This window comes from Myotis daubentonii, chromosome 7 (genome assembly GCF_963259705.1).
Source record: "Myotis daubentonii chromosome 7, mMyoDau2.1, whole genome shotgun sequence".
Taxonomy (NCBI): Eukaryota; Metazoa; Chordata; class Mammalia; order Chiroptera; family Vespertilionidae; genus Myotis; species Myotis daubentonii.
The window spans coordinates 49,920,013-49,940,516 of NC_081846.1; the positions used below are offsets into that span (position 1 = coordinate 49,920,013).

Consider the following 20,504-nt stretch of genomic DNA (forward strand, 5'->3'; position numbering starts at 1 on the left):
GTGTGATTATGTGACTGTTTAGAGGGAAATTTGAGTTATTTTACAAAGCTGTAAATTACAGATAACTGATAGCAGTTAAATGATATTAATCCAAAGATAAGCAAATTTGTTCTGGTGGAGGGAAAATTGATTTCCCCCTCTTCCAACCATAGGAGGAAAAGGCCAATTTTGCATCCATTTGTAGATTCATTTCAACATTCCTGATTCAACTATGTATGTGTGGTATTTTGAATTCCCTACTGAACCAGTTGATAACATCTTATAAATGCCCTCATTAATAAACAAGTTAAAGGAATTTTTTGATATATTTTTCATATTTGTACAATGATCTTGAGTTCGCCATTTTTTAAGCTATTCTTTAATAATGTAATTTTATATTTGTTTTGATTTCTCATAATAATTTAGTAAATAGCCTATGTGTTTTCTGAGTCACCTAGACCACTATTTTATAACCATATACTCTCATATGAATTCAGTGTTCATGCTTATAGATACAATCATTTTGGCACCAAAAATTATTAATAAGAACAAAGAGAGAGAAAGTCTAATGATGACACTCCACAAAGGGATTTCCACCATCGAAACATTAGAATTGTCACTCTGCACTATATTGCCATAAATTATATAAGAATCTGCGTATAGCAAGACGAAGCCATATTCACATGGTAAACAGATATTTTATTTAAACAAAATATCTATCTCCTGTTACATTAAAAATCATTACTGTGAAATTGAGTTTCTCAGATTTGTAGATTTTATTTGTAATTATATTTTGTAAGAGGTATAAGTACAAAACATTTATGCCTGGTTTTATCTATATATTTGTAATTTTAAATAATTGTACTTATAATGAATTAATGCTAAGGTGCAAAGAGATTTTTCTACTTTCAGTTTTTCCCTTAAAAAGACTCTACATATTATATAAATTTCAAAAACACTGGGCCGAAGAAATGTAAAAATATATATATATTTCAAATTTTGCATTTGTAGAAATTTAGTATATGAGATAAATCTCTGGTATCCTGAAAGAGTTAATTTATTTCAATCTCATGATCATCTTTAATTCATATTGCCTTCCCATCAGATCATGTTCTATAAGAATAAAGAAGGCTCAAAATAAATGTCATTGTTTGAAAAAACCTAGTCCTAATGAAGCTTTGAAAGTTCCCCTGTGTAGCTGCAAAATAGCATTTGTCTCTTCAGATTTTGATGTATTATTAATTTGAGTTTAGTAATATTAGAATCCAATTATGAGAATATTTTATTAGCACAGAACTGCAAAGAGAAATGGTTTTATGTTGTTCCATTTTAAATCCAAGTAGAAAGAAAACCCAAAATGCTAAATTTGAATTGTTTAAACAGATGAAGTCATTTTCTACTCTTCTAAAAAAACAGGTGCATCTTGGGAAATGATAGCTATTAGGTGGGAAGTGTTTTAATTATTTGAAAAACACATTTCTTTCTGTATATTATTCACTTAAGAGAGCCTTTTATAGAACTCAGCCTTAAAATTGTATGTATTAGCATGAGTTAACTCTTGGGGATATAACAGAGTGCTCTCTAGTGGCAGAGGTAAGGAAATACCAAATGCATCTCTAGCTCTACCACTACACTCTGTGGAATGTAAACTTGAGCATTTTTTATGTTCACTTGGTGATTGAGACCTGGATTCTCAGCATTCAGTTGACTAAGAAAGTGCCTACTGTTCCCCGCCGCCCCCCCCCCAACACACACACACACACTTACCTATTCCTATACCATGGCATATAGCAGGCATTCAATAAATGAATCAATGAGGGTTATAAGTACGAAGGTTTGGCCAAGACAGCATGTGTATGTTAAAAGAGTTTTTAAAACAGATTCACTAATAGCATCTATAGCTCTATTATAGCAAAAACATTAGAACATTGTTTTAATTAGAGAACATTATTTAAGTTAGAATACAAAGACATATAATTGGCAGATTTCTGTTTTGTTTTTCTTTTAACTTATGGAGATAGGCAAACATAGGTAAATATGCAGTACACCTATCATTGTGGATTTCCTTCTGCAGTGGGGTATTTTTCTAAGTGCTATTTTTTTTCACTTTCTATTTTTTTTCTATTTTTCTACTATTAAATTTAAGTAGCAAAGATAATTTTCTCTTTGCCTTAGGGTATGAGATACTGATTCAGAGAAAACAAAGAATCACATTTTTGGCCTCTGAGCAACTAATTTGACCTTTCTACCTCAACAGTGCAGACAATAGTCTTTAAAGGATGGCTTTGAATTGCAAGTACCAACTGCTTATGGGGAAAAAATTCTAAGAGCTTGGATTTAAATATCAAGAGCCAAATCCTGGAGGATTTGGAGTAAAGGGTTTAGGCCACAGAAAGGGTGGGGAAAATGTGTGATGCTATAGGAGTTTTCCTAGGAAACCTAGAGGTGATAAAAATAAAAATTCTTTTTGGACTACAAAAGAAGAGATAAAGGAGAACAAAAAGAGCATAGATAGTATAGGTGGCACTATTCCCTGAACCTACTTTGGAATGGAAATTCAGGAGAGTTGGGTGACAGAAACTCCCCAAAATATTCAGTAACTCTTGGTCTGGTGACTAACCTCACATCTACTCTGGAATTGAAAAGTTCCTTGCTGGTTACCCTTCACCCAACAGTCCGCTGCAGTAAGTAGAAATGTCCGCCAGGCAGATCTAAGTAAAGAGAAGGCCTGAGGTCGACTCCTGTCATACCCAAACTTTCTTCAGCTCTCATAAGGTATAGAGGAAATAACAAATTCTGAAGACCATGGCTGAGGAACAAAAGAGAGCTGAGAATCAGTGAGCCTAAAGGATTACTCTATTTGGTACAAGGGGATATTGTAGCTGAACAAAGTTTGCATAATAAGTGCCTCTAGCTAGGGGGTGAGAGGTTAGGGTCCTGCTAAATTTTAGCAAACCACAAATTCAGTAAAAGCCAAACAGGGACCTAGGGCTGCAGTGGCAGAACTCTATGGCCTCAGGAGCAAACTCCATTTTATCAATGCCTACAGGACAGAAATAAAAATGATGCCATTGTAATAACCTGGTTATTATTTAACAGGAAAGCAGGAAAGGGAAGGCTAAATAATAGAGGCATACCATTTATACAACTTTGCCAAAAAGCTGCTCTAACACTCTCAAGTCTGTTCCCCGCTAATCGCTGGGGGAAAGGGACTGGACAAAAGCAGTTTAAACACATGCCCAGTAAGTGTCAAGGGAAGGTGCTTACCAAGCCAGGGAACAAATTAGTGGGCAGGGTGGGCATGGCAACTTCAAGGGGTGGGGCGGGGAAATCTGAATATTTAAACTGCTAAACAAAGAAGCAAGTGCATCCTCTTGGTTTTTGCTTTCTCTCGCTCTGGCGTGCAGTGCAGGTTTCCTGGCTCTCCTGTAGCAGGAGGATGCACTTCCTGCGCCCACGTGGCACACACGCCGATGTGGTAGTCCTCACACTACCTGACCAATGGACTTTAATTAGCGTGGATGCCGAGCTACACCTGGTTGCAATATGGACACTGGCCCTGCTTTTGGCTCTGCTGGAACCCTAGCTGCACCTTTTCCAGGACTGGCTTAAGAGGCAGGGGACTTTGGAGCCCGAGGCAAGTAAACTTAAAGTCTTCTCCCACATCTCATTCTTCCCTGTGAATCTTAGAAAATTCTTTTTCTGAAGATACCACAAGAACCTCAACCCCCACTCCCACCAGTGACAGAAATTTGATTCTCTGATAAGAAAATGACAACCAAGACTGTAGGTGACAGAGATGCAACCACAGATTAGACAACCTGATTCTTGGATAACACATAAAAACTCAACAGGAAGAAAAAGGCAGGGGGTAGGGAAAAAGTGGTGGTGGAAAATCCTGAATCTAAACAAAAGTGAGTGAGCTTGGGGCAACAGGTGACTAATTTACCTTCAACTGGCAAGATTAGATTTTCTGCTCCCAATCAATTAAAAATCAGAGAGTTGACTTATACTTAGTGGTAGACAAATGTGAGTTGCTTTTTTACACATTTGAATCTGTGACTTGTTACCTTTCCTTCTCAGTCACACATATTTTAAAAACAAAAACTAATATATAAAAAATATTTGCTATCCCATTAACACATAATAATCCACATTTAAATAATCAAATGGTAACCAACAGGGAGGAGAAAAGATTGTTCTTCAACTACTGCATCCCCAGCATTTAGTGCAATGACTGACATAAAATACACATTGGTATTTTTGAATCAATAATTAAAAAGTAAGTTTATCTGAATAATAAAGGCCAACATTATTAATCACTTAGTTGGTATTACACTGTTGCTATACCTCTTCATTTAACGCTCACATATTTATTTAGTAATATTGTTATTCTTATTTAACAGAGCAGGAAATTGGTTTATAGGAGCTAAATGATCTGCCCAAGGTCCCAGAGCTGGTAAGTGGCACACCTAGGATTTAAGAGTGCACAATCAGAAACATGCCAATGCTGAATCTTAATTTTAAAAAGTTGGTTTTGGATATTTTAAGCAATTTTGGAAAGTCCACACTACCATTTGCTCTAATTTGTCATCTGCAGTTTTTATTTTAGTGTCTCACTTAGCATCACAGCATTTTAGTCCTGAGGAGGAGGGCTTCACACATCACCTGGGTCAGCCCTCTAGTTAACAAATGAAGGAAGAGACAGAGCAAACTAGCACAGTTGACCCTTGAACAAAGTGAGGTGGGGGGATTAAGGGTGCACCCTCCACTCAATAATCCATGTATAACATTAAAACATTTAATACATATTTTTATTGAATTTAGAGAGTAATGAAGGAAGGGGAGAGAGAAACATTGATCAGCTGCCTCCTGCACGCCCCCTACTAGGGATGGAGCCAGCAACCCAGATATATACCCCAACCAGGAATCGAACTAGCAATCCCTCGGTGCATAGAAAGATGTGGAACCAAACGAGTCACACTGGTCAGGGCTGTGCATAACTTTTGACTTCCCCAAAACTTAAGTTGTCCCTTGCTATCTGCAGAGAAATTGATTCCAGAAACCCCTGTGGATAACAAAATCTGTTGATACTCAAGTCCCCTATATAAAAAAGTGTAGATCAATGCATACAGGTGGCCCTTAGTATCTGCATACTCTCAATCTTGGATCAAAAACAGGACAGGTATTTATTGGGGGGGAAAAAACACGTGTATAAGTGAACTGGCACAGATCAAACCCATGTTGTTCAAGGGTCAACCACAGTTCTTAGGGAAAAACCCTCTTGCTTTCCTCTTTTCCCTTCAGTTTTTTGTCCTTACCCATTTTAATCATTGTTAAATGAGTTAAAAGGTGAAGAGTAGTGGCGCTCAGGATTATAAAGGATTAGAAACAGAAGATCAATGAATGTTGAAGTTAAAATTGGTGAAGCAAAGCCCTCTGGGTAAATGAGGTATTATAAACAATATCTAAAACTATGCTTTTAAGGAGCTTGCTAACTGTATCTATTGTAAAGGAATCCTTTATGATGTCATGAATGCTATTATCTCAGGCCTCAAAGCTATTTTTATTAGCAGATTTTCTTGTTTTGAAGATATATTCTGTATAGAGTATTCTATTTTAATGTTCTGGGCCAACTCACATAAAACCCCAAATATATCAAAATATCAATTGATTCAAACAATAAATAGACCTTTCAAATGCCATTCACACATGGTTAGTATTTTTTACTTCATACAAAATGTGGTTTTACTGTTGGCTTTCCAATCAGCTTACTGTAAAGGCATGAGTGAAGAAAAAAAGGATAATTTGATGAAATGTGTATGAGGATAAATATCCTTAAAATGTTGAATCATTTCCATAGCCATCCATTTTTTAAAACTATTAGACACCAGGGTACATTGACAAATGGGTCTAATTGTTTCTCTGTGATGGTCATCCAAGAATTGGTAATTCACTCTATTATTTTGTTAGACATGCACTTCCACTGACATTATAGTGAGCATAAAATGGTCTGATAACTTACAATTGGGATAAAACTAAAGTAATATGTTTCAGACTTTGTAAAGATGTTTCTGTGGAACTCATTCCACATTTTATATCTCACTGCATCATCCTTCCTCTTTTTCTTGTCGAATCATCTCATTTCATTCTTGTTATGACCCTCACACTGATCTTGCAGCTAGTTTTTGCTTAAAGACACAAGTACTATTATTGTATATGGTCAATCACTTCTTGGCTGGGCCTAGTGAGGGCACAATAGGGACAACTTGAGAGTGGGTCATGTAACACCAAGGATGTCATTTCATCTGGCACCTCTAGCTCTCCTTGCTGACATGACTTTTTAGTACCTTTATGTTCTTCTTTCCCCTTCTCCAATAGACTGTCAACCTCCTTCCCACGTTACAAGGCTTAAATCAGCCCAACACTGAAAAGCACATATGTTCATAAGTAGGAGAAATCTTAAACAAGGACTTGCCAATGTCTTAGCGTTTGCTCTTTCTTTTGAGTTGTGCATTAGGATGCTTTGATGACTCCTCAAGCTTGAATAATTAATGGAAAGATGGATGTGATCAAGCATTTGGAAGTAATTGGCCAATCTGCTCCTTTTATCTTCTGCAGACAGAATTATTTACGGAACTACAACACTGACTTAGGAAAGGCTTTCTGAAAATTCAGAAGAAAGTCTTTCCTCTTTTTATTTTTTTTACACATTGGTCATCCTTATCTACACTAATAAAAGAGAAAAATGGTAATTGGCGTACGACGATACCCTTTTCATTGGCTAATCAGGGCTATATGCAAATTAACTGCCAACTATGATTGGCAGTTAACTGCCAACTAAGATTGGCAGTTAACTGCCAACAAGATGGCGGTTAATTTGCATATGTAGGCACAATGCAGGGAGGCGAAAGGGAAAGCAGGAAGAAGCCCCCTGCCACTGACAGTGATCGGAAACCCAGGGGGGAGCTAAGAGATGGGGGGCAGGGCGCCTTTGCCCTGCCCCCCAGCCATGATCGGAGAATCAGGCGCCTATGCCGCCTTGGCCAGTGATAGCAGGAAGTAGGGGTGGAGCCAGCGATGGGAGCTGGACACGGTTGAAGCTGGCAGTCCCGGGAGCTAGGGGTCCCTTGCCTGGGCCTAAAGCAGAGCCCACGATCGCGGGGCCACTGCAGCTGTGGGTCCCCGCTGCCCGAGCCGGATGCCTCAGCCAGAGGCGTTAGGCCTGGGCAGGGGCAGAGCCTGCAACCGCGGGGAGCTGGGGGTCCCCTGCCCAGGCCTGACACCTCTGCCAGAGGCCTCAGGTCTGGTCAAGGGGCCGATCCGGTGATTGGTGATCGGAGGGTGATGAGGGTCAACTCCTCTGGCTGAGGCATCAGGCCTGGGCGGGGGGCGGAGCCGGGGATTGGGGGGATATGATGGTCCCCTTGCCCAGGCCTGAAGCCTGGGTCAGAGGCGTCAGGCTTGGGCAGGGGGTGGAGCAAGCGATCAGAGGGAGATGGGGGTCCCCTGCCCAGGCATGATTCCTGGGCCAGAGGCCTCAGGCCTGGGCGGGGGCCAGAGCCAGTGATCGGGGGGAGATGGGGGTCTCCTGTCCAAGCCTGACACCTCTGGCGGAGGCGTCAGGCCTGGGCAAGGGGCCGATCAGGTGATCAGAGGGCGATGGGGGTCTACGCCTCTGGATGAGGCATCAGGCCTGGGCAAGGGGCAGAGCCAGCAATCGGAGGGGTCTGGGGGTCCCCTGCCCAGGCCTGATGCCTGGGCCAGAGGCATCAGGCCTGGGCTAGGGGCAGAACCAGTGATGGGGGGAAATGAGGGTCCCCTGCCCAGGCAAAGGGCCGATCCTGTGATTGGAGGGTGATGGGGGTCAACGCCTGAGGGCTCCCAGTATGTGAGAGGGGGCAGGCTGGGCTGAGGGACACTCCCCCCGCCCCCCCCCACACACCCAGTGCACGAATTTTGTGCACCGGGCCCCTAGTTTATCATGTTTCTCTTTTTTTGCCTCTTCCTTAATTTCCTTCTTTTTAATGATTATTTCATTTTATCAATTAAAATTAAATATGGATTGTAGATGATGAAATAAATTGCTTAAGTTCGCTTAAATATTTAAGGAAGCCAATTTATCTTAGTGAAAGGTATAGATAAGGGGATTTTGTTTTGAATAGGGTACCTATATTTTTAAATGGGGGAGTGAACCTTTGTATAGCATGTTTTATTAAGATACTGAGACCCTAAAACAGTTGACAGGATCTCAAAACTGTCAACAATATTTTCCCCCTTAAAGGAAAAGGCCCCAAAGCTGTCAGGGTTTAATAGGACACAAAGCATCATGTTTTGTATCTGTCAACCTCAGTTCTTCGTGTAAAGCTGCAGGCCCCAGAATTGAAATGTGACTTGAGGCCACAACCAATGGGCAAGATATGAAATTTTCTAAACTCCACAGAATAAAAATAACAAGTACTTATAACTATGTTCACTGACACTTAAAAGTGCTCAATACTTCTGGCTGTCCTAACTCTGGCTGTGCTTTCTCAAGATAAATACCTAGAGCTGCTAACTTGAATTCTAAGCTCTATCCACAAGGCAATTGCATTTAATATCATAATGTCCTTTCTCATCCATTTACTACCATGAGTGGTATTATGTTCCCTCAAATGTATATGTTGAAGTCCTAACTGCCAGGACCTCAGAATGTGACCTTTCTTGGAAAATAGGGTTGTTCATATAATTAGTAAGAGGAGGGCACAGAGCAGTAGGGTGGGCCCCTAATCCAATATGATGGGTATCCTTGTAAGACAGGAAAATTTGGACACACGCCCAGGGAGAACGCCATGTGAAGAGGACGGCAGAGATCAGTGATGTGGCAGAAGCCAAGGAGCAACAGTGATGCCAGCAAACCCCCAGAAGCTAGAAGGCAGGAATGGAACAGATTCTTCTTGACAGCACTCAGAAGGAACCAACCCTGCCTCCTCCATCTCAGACTTCTAGTCCCCAGAACTGTGATTTACTCTGTAATACATTTCTGTTGTTTGAGTCAATCAATTTGAGATACTTTATTATGGCAGCCCTTGCAAAATAATACAGTAGTTTAGTAAGGAGATATATAAAGCCCGATGTGATATTTACAATGCATAGCATATATATTTATTTGTTATGAGGAGAGAACATCTTCAATCATCCAGTAACTAGATTTGAACTAGAGGCCCGGTGCACAGATTCATGCACCGGTGGGGTCCCTCAGTGTGGCCTGTGGGGATTGGGCTGAAACTGGCAGTCCAACGCCTTCTGCAGCTCCTGCTTATCCTGCCACCGCCGCCACTTGGTAGGCTAGCTGCCACTCCACTGTGGTCTCCGGGTTGCAGAGGCCAGCCATGAGCCCTGTGTCTGGTGCCCATCAGTCAGCTGAGTGCCGCCTTCCCCCTGGTGGTCAGTGTGCATCATAGCGACCAGTCGTTCTGGTCATTCCAGTCGTTCCAGTTGCTTAGGCTTTTATATATATAGATTGGCAATTCCAAAATTTTAGAATCACATTTATGTACTCTTCTTGGAGAGCAAACTATCCAATGAGTAAGTCGCATCTTAACATCTGGGTCAAAATCATATCAAATTTTAGGAGTCTTTCAAATAGTAAGAATAAGAACCTACAATGTAGCTTCAAAAACTGATTAAAGTATTGTTGATAGCTATTTCAACTTGTGCCACATAATTTGTATCTTAGATAACTGCAGGGATAGATCCAGCTTTTATGAGGCCTGAATCTTTACTGGATTAACTTCACCTGAAATCTACCTTTGGCCATAAGACAGTGACAACACAGTTCAGAGACAACAATCAGTTTTGCAGATATTAAATGATGCTTATATCAACACAATTTTGCTAGACTATAACTATAAGATAAATAAAGGTTGAAAGACAAGGGGAAAGACAGATGACGATGCCAAAAGATATTACAAATGTTCTAGACAGATCAATCTAGCCTAATTTCATGTCAGCATTTCTCTACCAGCAACTGAATTATGTAAGCAATGAGTAATCATATTGTGTCAATAAGAAACCAAATCAATTAGCTGGCCAGTTTGGTAATCTAATGCAAATAGTACATCAAAATAGCTATTGAAATATGAACCAACTGATTGATTAGAAAGTTCCCATATTCCAGTGGTATACCCCATAGACACAGCTTCATATACTCACATCTCTGATACATTCCCTTTCCTTCTGTACAATATTCAGTACTAAATATTTTAGAGTCAGCTCAAGAACCTGCAGTATTTCATTTGTTTATACCTCTGTCATTTTTAGTTTCTCAACAGGTATATATCTCTTTGTCTTCCCAATAAATATCTACTTACTTTTCTCTGTCCCATATGTTTTAGTCCCTGATCTTAAAATAATGGGTTGAGGATCCATTACTGTACATTACTCTGCAATAGTTATATTCTTGAATCCATAAAGGTGAATCATACTCTAAGAAGAGAAATACTTTTTTTTTTTTCTAATCCTCAACTGAGGATATTTTCCACTGATTTTTAAAAAAAGTGAAAGAGAGAAGTAAAGACAGAGAGAAATATCGATGTGAGAGAAACACATTGACTGGTTGTCTCCTGTATGCGCCCTGACCAGGGCTAGGCTCGTGAGGAGCCTGCAACCGAGGTACATGCTCTTGACCTGAATCAAACCCGGGACCCTTCAGTCCGCAGGCCCATACTCTATCCACTGAGCCAAACTGGCCAGGGAGAAGAAAAATACTTTTAAAAGTCCCCACCTTTCTCATGCGTTTATTTTCCTCACGTACAACAGCAGCCCTTACTCAATATTCCTTCTAAATTATCTACAAACTTCCCCCCTGAGTCTGAGTCCTGGTTCACTCAAGAATTCCCTTCTTCCTTCTCTTATTTATATAATTAAATCACTGAGCAGCCAAGGGCAAAACCTTTCCAGGACAGCAGTGGAGGGAAAGAAAATAAAAAACCACCTTGGGCTCCAGGTGGAAGGGAAAGTCAGAAAACTCTATGTTCATAAAATGCTCCTTCTCTTTTCAAAACTCAAATACTCTCAGAGACTCCAGGAAAACCACCCTAACTGGCACACTGCCACCTCTCTCACTATTATTGATTACTCCCCTTCCTTTTTAATGTTATGATCTCTGTACCTTTAACATGTTTATTGAACTTATGATAATATATTGAATTTTTAAGTCTACTTCTGCTGAAGGATGTGAACTTTTTTTGAGATTCATATTTTATCCACAAGCAAATGGAGAATGTCCCCTGTAAACTCTAATTTAGGATGAGAAGAGCCATATAGAGGAGTAGCTGTTGGCTCCATAGTGATGTGTGAAAGGAGTCCATCCCACTCTTTCTTTAAACAATGATTTTGTTATTAAAAAAGAAAAACAGAGCCCAGCCAATATGGCTCAGTGGTTGAGCATTGACCTATGAACCAGGAAGTCATGGTTTGATTCCCTGTCAAGGCATATGCCTGGGTTGCTGGCTCGATCTCCAGTAGAAGGTGTGCAGAAGGTAGTTGATCAATGATTCTCTTTCATGGATGTTTCTATCTCTCTCTCCCTCTCCCTCTCTGAAATCAATAAAAATATATTTCTTAAAAAAGGAAAAAAGAGCCATATGATTTCATGTTGAATTTGTGAAAATATTGAAAAGAAAAATGACTTTTCAAAATTCTCCAGTCTCCAGTCCAATGTGTGAAGTGACCAGAATGTCACTTTCTTCCAGTGACAGCCACTGCTCCCCAAGAGCAATAATGCCTGAGCAAAAGAGTTAATAGTCATCAAGAGTATCTATCTGCTTGGGGATGGAGAGACCTGGACCTTTAAAGTCTAAACTTGCAACTTCTCAGCTTCTAGTTCATCTGCTGTTCTACCCATTGTTCCTCTAAGATTTCTTCAATGGACATGTGCCGGAGGGGTGTGTCACTCTCCTTTCCCAAGTCTGTTTCTCCCAGAAGAACCACATTTTCTCCTATGACCACCAAAATCCCTCTAGGGATATCAGCATAGTTTTTGCCCACCTGAATATGCTCCACAGTCTGATGTAGCATAAATTAGCAAATTCGCCGATGCTTCTCAAAATGCCTGTAAGTATCCTTCCATTTCGAAGCAGGGCCAAGTGCTTTCCCCAGAGTTCATCTGAAGGAGATGAGCAACTCACTGTTCATCTTCCAGTGAGGCTGGCGGCACTGGGCATATAGTTCATTTTGAGCTGAGAGAAGGTTGCAGTGTATAGTGGCAGAGGGCCAGTGCGTCCAACATCTCCTTCCTCCTCCTGTGGTCTCTGATAGTTGCTGTCTGCTTAGAACCAAGACAGGAATTGGCCCTGGCTGAAGCCACCTGGGTCTGCGGAGTAGAGTGTGAACTTCTTGAATGAGGAGCTCTACATTCTTAGTGCCTAGCATGCTAATGAGCACATGATACATTCTCAGGTTATGTCTGAAAGAAAGTGAAATATCTTTACAGGTTTTCTCCAATGTGTCCTTTTTGGTCATGTTTCTTTAGAATCAACATAATAATTTGTTTAGAGTGGCTGGCATATAGTAGTTGCTCAATAAATGGTTATTGACTGTAAGAAGGAATTCACAAGAATTGAGCTTGTGAATAATTAGCCTCTGCAAATAGTCTTTAATGTCCTAAGTAGAACCCACTGGATATTTTGGAATACAGAATGTACCGCATACAGGTTTTTAAGATTAATTATATAATTAGTCAAATTCATGCCAAATTTGCTTTTGGCAATTTTAATGTTCCATATAGAAAATCCCTTAGCATCCCTTCACTTTTTTCATTAAAAAAAAAAATAGGAAGGACTTTTAGATCTCTCCCCCATGGATATGAAAAGGTGTCATAAAGTTTCTAAACAATTCAAATACCATAATCATTGCAGGTGATTGCCTTTTTTCTAAACCAGGCTTCACTTCACATCTGACAGTTCTACTCCTCAGATGCTGCCACATAAAGACTGTATTTCAGTTATAAAAATGAAGAGTGGGTAAGAGCACAGCAAGCAGAGGGAAGAACAAGGCAAAGGCTTTGAAACAGGAGGAACTTGGAAAGTTCAGAGAAGAGAAAAGATCCCTAAGTGTTTCCTAGACAACAGTGAGCGTTTGGTGGACAGGAGTAAATTTCTATGGGATCTTTTAGACTATGATCAGAGGTTTAACTTTACGAGAAGTTACTGAAGGTTCAGCAGGGTATAAGTCATCAAGCTGGATCCACTAGAACCAAAGGGTAGAGCCTACAGTGAGATTAGATTTTACAGGAAATATTGAATTAGACCCATGATTTGGGAGGGTGCTGAGGTGGTTTGGAAAGGTCCAATATACTTGGGTGCTACCACGTTGGTAAAGGGATTCCTATTCAATTTTGTTTCATCTCCCAAATCTACTTTTATTTCACATCCTTCCTATCACACACATTGATATAACGGGACTGAGTAACTGAAAAATATATATGCATGAATTCTGGCTTGAAGTCTCATGATAACCCCTTACCAGCATCAACATATAAAGACTGGCTAATTTGTATGTCTTATCAAACCCACAGCCAGATATGTGGGAACAGCAGAGTCAAATATGCAGCAGGATACTCACACACTGAAACATACTAAAACACAGACTGAAACATTGAACACACTGAAATTAGCTAGTTAGTATATAACCAATCGAAGCAAGGAAGTGAACAGCAAAACCACTAGAGAACTAATTACAGAAAGGGAGTTCCATACTCCAGAGTAAAAGAATCCTGAGCTTTTACGGTCTGCTACCAGTCTACTACCAGTGTTTCATACTACCCCTCTGCTCTCCTCACACCTTGCTGGGGACGCTGGGCTCTCCCTGAGAGCCCTTGAACTAGGTATTATCCTCAGTCTTGACATCATAGAAGGAAGGCCACCCTTAGCTTTATGGTGACTAATGGGCCATGTGAGGCACCCACCAAGGTTAAAGTACTGTGAACTTTTGCTCCTACTTCAAAAGGAGTATGTGTAGTATTCAGCCGTGGGCAAACTACGGCCTGTGGGCCGGATCCGGCCCGTTTGAAATGAATAAAACTACAAAAGAAAAAAGACCATACCCTTTTATGTAATGATGTTTACTTTGAATTTACATTAGTTCACACAAACACTCCATCCATGCTTTTGTTCCGGCCCTCCGGTCCAGTTTAAGAACCCATTGTGGCCCTCGAGTCAAAAAGTTTGCCCACCCCTGGTATATATTAATAGGAAAGTTGGTTCTTGATATATTGAATAATACTACACTGGATAGCTTTTTTAATGTTTAATAATTCTATAAATAATCTGGAAAGGTTACCTCTGGTCAGTTTCCATGTGCCACCTTGAAGCCAGTTCACTGTAGGAGTTAAGATGCCCTATAGTTTTGATAGTAATCTACCCAATTCTGTATTGGCTGGATTTCCCCAACGTTCATTAGTTTCTGACAGAGGCTGCCAAAATCTCAGTTTCTACACCTGTTCTCTTATGTCTTCAACTCCAAAACCCATCTTTCAATTTCAAGGGGAGTAATTTAGGAGATAGAGTTTGGTATATTAATTTTTTCTCTCTCACAGCTAACTTGGAAGGAATAAATATCTAGGAAAGAATAATTGATAATAGGAATGTGTCTTCCCACCAAGTCTTGGTTCTATTCATAAATGAACCAAATGTCAGTTTTTATTTTCAAAATGCACATATATTTATTACGTGATAATTAATTAGCAGGTCCTGTTCCGAAACAACAGTTCCCACAGGCTCTTTTAGGAAAGAAAGTTAAACAAAAAAGAGACTCTTCACTTTGTTTATTTGGCATTCTGCTTCTCTATTTTTAGCAGATTCCTCTTCGCTTTCCCCATTGTACAGGATCAAGGAGCTGAAACTACAGTATAATAAATCTCTTCAATCAGCATGCTCTTTCCTACCTATAGAAAGGATAATAAAATATCAAGCTGCCAAAAGCCATGAGCCTGTCTTCTATGTAGAATAATGAACCCTTAGGACAGAGACTCTGAATGCTTCCTTATAATAGGTACGTAAACTTGATCAAGCTGCCTGGAAACGTAGGCACATACTTTATTTTTAATTTTACATTTCTTTAGTGCTTTACAAAATTATTTAAATGTCAAGAAGCTCCCAGAAACCGGCCTTCTATATCTAACAAAGAAAAACTGAAAGACTGGTGAATATAATCTTAAGCAACACTGTAAAGTCTTGAACATGGGTGGGATGGACCATGACACTGTGCAATCAGGAGAGCAGGAGTGAGCTGTAGAGATTATGGGGCATGTGCAGCCTCAATTCAGTATCCCAATTCCTCTCCAGCTTCTTCTGTTCCCAACAATTTAGATATTGATGCTTTTACCAAAAAGAAAACAGAATACTCAGTAGCTAGTACATAGTTATTAAAATAACCTAACATCACTTTGTATCCTTTAAAATCTAAACCTTTACAAGATTCCAAGAACTGCATTAGACTAAAAACCTATCTATATATTAATTATAATTTAAAGATAGGAAGCTGGGACTAAAAACTATTTCTTAATAAAATAAAAGAAAAAACATATGTGAACTACTATTTCTACTTAATTTTTAATTGCCAGAACCCAGAAAAATTAACCAATTTTTAGCATTTTCTGTATTCATTTTGATAGCAGAAAATTATTAATGGGCCCAATCTTGGGGATGATAATGCCAGTGAATTTTATGAACTTTCTTGGTAGTATGAAATAATGGCACCAGATAAATTCCCCTTGGGATAGAGCTAGATCAATTAGTGACATTGGGTTTGAAGTTGGTGAGATGTCCTGCTGATCCCTTGGTCCTAGATCTCATGAATATACATCAAGGTTCTAGTTCAGAGGAAAGTGACTGTGATGAGAGTTTATTTTTGAAAGTGGACAGATGAGTGTTCAGGATAAAATAACAATTTTAATCTTGAGAATCAATGCTGTGGGAAGGCAGTCTTTTGTTGCAAATCTTATAGAAATAATTTTATATAATTTGGTACTAATTTGCATAGGTTTTGGATATATATATATATATATATATATATATATATATATATATATATAGTGATTTTTCAATGTTAACAATAGTTTTTTTTACCTGCCATGAATTTTTAATGATCATACATATTAATTAAAATCATGTGTTGATCCCTGAACATATGAATGATAATTAGAAACTGCTTTCCAGTATAGTTTCCTATTGCTAGAAAGACAACTATGGTTTGACAGTATGTTAATTGCAAGTGTCTGATCACATTTTCAGTATAACCAAGAATTACTTAAGATGCATTTTATTAAGGTTCAGAACGTGTTATCATGTACACATTTGTTCACATGTACTGCTTAATGCTTTAGTATATGCATCCATGTACTACCTACTAGTTTGTACAGACTTACTAGTAGTATAAATGAAAAAAACTATTTTAATTCTGTATATGAAATCTTAAAATTCCATAGTTTCAATTTTTTTCTCAAGATATTATGTTGTTTTTTCCAATATATAATTTTATGTAATAAATATATACTACATGTAAAAAATACATACATAATAAATACATGCTATGTATAAATATACTAGAGGCCCAGTGCATATGCACTGGTGGGGTCCCTTGGTCTGGCCTGCGCCTTCTCACAATCCAGGACCCCACCTTGGTCAGGAGGGACCATGGAAGGGACTATGGGAGGGCTCCAGGGCATGTCCAGCCCATCTCACCCAGTCCCTGATCAGGGCCGTCTCGCCTAGGCCAGCTAGAGAGGGACCGCAGAAGGGCTCCACTGTGTGTCCAGCCCATCTTGCCCAGTCCCAATCAGCAAAACACCAGCAGCAAGCTAATCTACCAGTCATAGCGTCTGCCCCCTAGTGGTCGGTGTGTGTCATAGCTACTGGTCGAACGGTCGGAGGGGCACTAAGCATATTAGGCTTTTATATATAGATATAGATATAGATATAGATATAGATATAGATATAGATATAGATATAGATATAGATATAGATATAGATATAGAGATAGGTATAGGTATAGGTATAGATATTAATATTTACTTAATAACTATATACTAAACCATCCATTATAATAAAAGAGAAACATGCAAATTAACCGTCACTCCACTTCGCTCAAGCCAGGCCACAAGCCACGCCCACAGGCCAATCAGAAAATAGTATGCAAATTAACCCAACTAAGATGGCAGCGGCCACAGAGCTGGAGCAAGCAGGAGGCTTGGGTTGACCCCGGCGATGGAGGAAGCCAAGCTTTGCACCTGCCCTGGACAGCATTGGCTCCACTCAAGGCTACAAAGTTTCAATTATGGAAGTTAAATAAACTCCAGGAAAAAAAGGAGAGGCTGGGAGCTTGGGTCGCGGGGGTGTGTGGCCAGCCTGAAAACAGCCATCGGCCCCTCACCCAGGCTGGCCAGGCAACCCAGCAGGACTCCCCCACCCTGAAGGGGCTGTGGGCAGCTTGAAAACTGCCCCATGGGGGGCTTGGCCAGCCTGCAAACAGCCCCTTACTCAGGCTGGCCAGGCACCCCAGCGGGACTCCCCCACCCTGAAGGGGCTGTGGCCAGCCTGCAAACAGCCATCATCCCCTCACCCAGGCTGGCCAAGCACCCCAGCGGGGATCTCCACCCTGAATGGGGTGTGGCCAGCCTAAAAACAGCCCTCAGCCCTCACCCAGGGTGGCCACACCCCTATGGGGTGAGGGTCTCCTCTGGGGGGCTTGACCAGCCTGCAAACAGCCATCAGCCCTTCACCCAAGCTGGCCAGGCACCCCAGCAGAACCCCCACCCTGATCCGGGACTCCCTTCAGGGCAAACCAGTTGGCCCCCACCTATGCACCAGGCCTCTATCCTATATAATTAAAGGGTAATATGCAAATTGACCCTAACAGCAGAAAGGCTGGGAATGACTGGTCACTATGACACACACTGACCACCAGGGGGCAGACGCTCAATGCAGGTGATGCCCCCCGGTGGTCAGTGTGCTCCCACAGGGGGAGCTCTGCTCAGCCACAAGCCAGGCTGATGGCTGCCAGTACAGCAGTGGTGGTGAGAGCTTCTCCCGCCTCCTCAGCAGCTCTAAGGATGTCTGACTGCAGCTTAGGCCTGCTCCCCGCTGGCAAGTGGACATCCCCTGAGGGCTCCCAGGCTGCCAGAGGGATGTCTGACTGCCAGCTTAGGTCCAGTTCCCTAGGGAGCGGGCCTAAGCCAGCAGGTGACATCCCCCAAGGGGTCCCAGACTGCAAGAGGGCATAGGCCGGGTTGAGGGACCCCCCCCCCGCCCTGAGTGCACAAATTTTTGTGCACTGGGCCTCTAGTGTTAAATAAATATTCAAGCACTATTCTAAGTGTTTTAAAAGCATTAACTATTTAACTCCCATAACAGTCCCCTAAAATAATGTTACCCCATTTCACTGATAAGAAACTGAAGCATACAGATGTAAATTACCCAAAGATATTTAACCACCTAGTGGTAGGGCTGGGTTTTTACACTTTGATAGGCTGGCTTCAGAGTACACAATTTTAATGCTGACACTATGTTTCTCAGGATACCACTAAATACTTCATCTTATAGGTTTGGCTTCTACAATTCTCTGAGCCATAGAAGAAGTGTTTCACACTGTTTTGGGAATAGTAGTGCCACAGAAGACCACCTTGTATATCTCCTCAAATCATTCTTTACCTCTTTCTTCCAAACAGGTAATCATTATTCTGACTTCTAATGAATAATGAAGTTAGTTTAACTGTTTTTTAACTTTATTTATGGATCTATCATATCTATCTACCTATTTGCTATCTCTTTATATTGGTACTTGCAGCTGTACTCTCTTCATTTTATTCCTATCCCAATGCATGAATATAATCCAATATATAAACATACTACATTTTAAAAAGTCCTTGCTACTATTGATGAATATGTGGGTTATTTCCAAATATATTAGATATAACAAGTAATGTTGATAGGAATTGTATCTGTTCCCTTCCTAGCGCCCCAAACTGGATGGCTTAAAACAGAAATTATTTATCACACACTTCTGAAGGCTAGCAGCAGGGCCAAGCTGCTCTGAAACCTCTTGGGGAATCCTTCCTTGCCTTTTCCTCAGTTGAGGTGGTTTGTGGGCGATCTTGGGCATTCTGTGGCCTGTAGATGCATCAGTCACTCCATTTACATGTTCATCTTGTCCCTGTATGTATTCACATCATCTTCCTTCTGTGCAGGTCTGTGTGTCCAGATTTTCCCTTTATAAAAGAACACCAGTCATATGGGATTGGGCCCACCCTACTGATAGCACTCTAACTTGATTACCAGTACAATGATCCTATTTTCAAATAAAACACATTCTGAAATACTTAACGGGGTTCAGAGATCAGTGTTTGTTTCAAATGAAATATAATTCAATTCATAACAAAATTCTTGTATATGTCACATGCCTTTTGTCTGTCTATCTATCTATCTATGTAAATATCTTTAGTGACCATCTTTTCAAATCCACTGCAACATTACCCAGAAATGCATTTTTTTTTTTAAATGTTGACTTCAGGTCCAGAGAACTTGCTAAATTTACTTATTAATCTAATAATTTTTGTAGATTCCTTTGTCCTATCTTCATATATTACCATGTCATCTTTGATTCTAAACCCTTGGCATTTCTTTCATTTCATTTTATTTACTGGACAGGTCCTCCAGGATAATGTTGAATAGAAGTGGCTATAATGGAATCCTTGCTTTGTTCCTGTTCTTGTGGGGTAATTAGTGAGCATTTCATCATTAAGTATAATGTCAGAAATACCTTGTCATATTGGGAAAATCTTTCCTATTACTAGTTTAGAAGTTTTAATAAATTCTGAAGAAATGTTGAATTTTATCAAATTTCTTTGCTGTATTTATTGAGATGAACATCTCATTTCTTTTATTTTGCAAACATGGCAAGTTATAATGATTAAAATTTTGAATCATGCATCATTGAAATAAACCCAACTAGATCATTATGCATTATCCTGTTTATATATCACGGAATTTAGTTTGTTAATATTTTGGGTGAGATTTTTGCATTTCTGTAATGAGAAATAGTCTATGTTCTTTTCTTGTCACGTCCCTGTTATTTTTATTATATTTGATTTAAAAAACATTTTATAGTCCACTCTCAAAGTAATTTATATTGAAAATTATTTATCATAGACCTAAAGCCATAAAATAGGTTTCAATGATATTACATTCTTTCAGATAATAAAAATTAATCATCTATAGAATTTTATGAAGATGGACATCATTCCAGGAAAGCTATGCTCTTTCAGTTTCATGGCCCTTGAATTTCCAACTGAACAATAAATGTCATCACTATTCCTTTCTACCCCTTTACTATGCTTTATGTATATTCTAAGCACTTATCTTCAACTATCTTATTATATTTGTGTGGATATTTATTAATTATCTATTTTTCTCCACTGGAATATAAGCTCCATGAAGTAGTGTCTTGGTTTACTCTAATGCTTTAAACAATGCATAGCACACATTAGA

The 20,504-nt window shown here is 39.8% G+C and overlaps 1 long non-coding RNA gene and 1 pseudogene across 1 annotated transcript in view; both read right to left on the reverse strand.

Annotated features, from left to right (window-relative positions):
* LOC132238573 (uncharacterized) overlaps positions 1–20,504 on the reverse strand; it is a 344,565-nt gene that overhangs the window by 169,189 nt on the left and 154,872 nt on the right. The gene's annotated exons all lie outside the window — the stretch shown is intronic.
* On the reverse strand, positions 11,760–12,483 carry LOC132238767 (U6 snRNA-associated Sm-like protein LSm1; annotated as a pseudogene).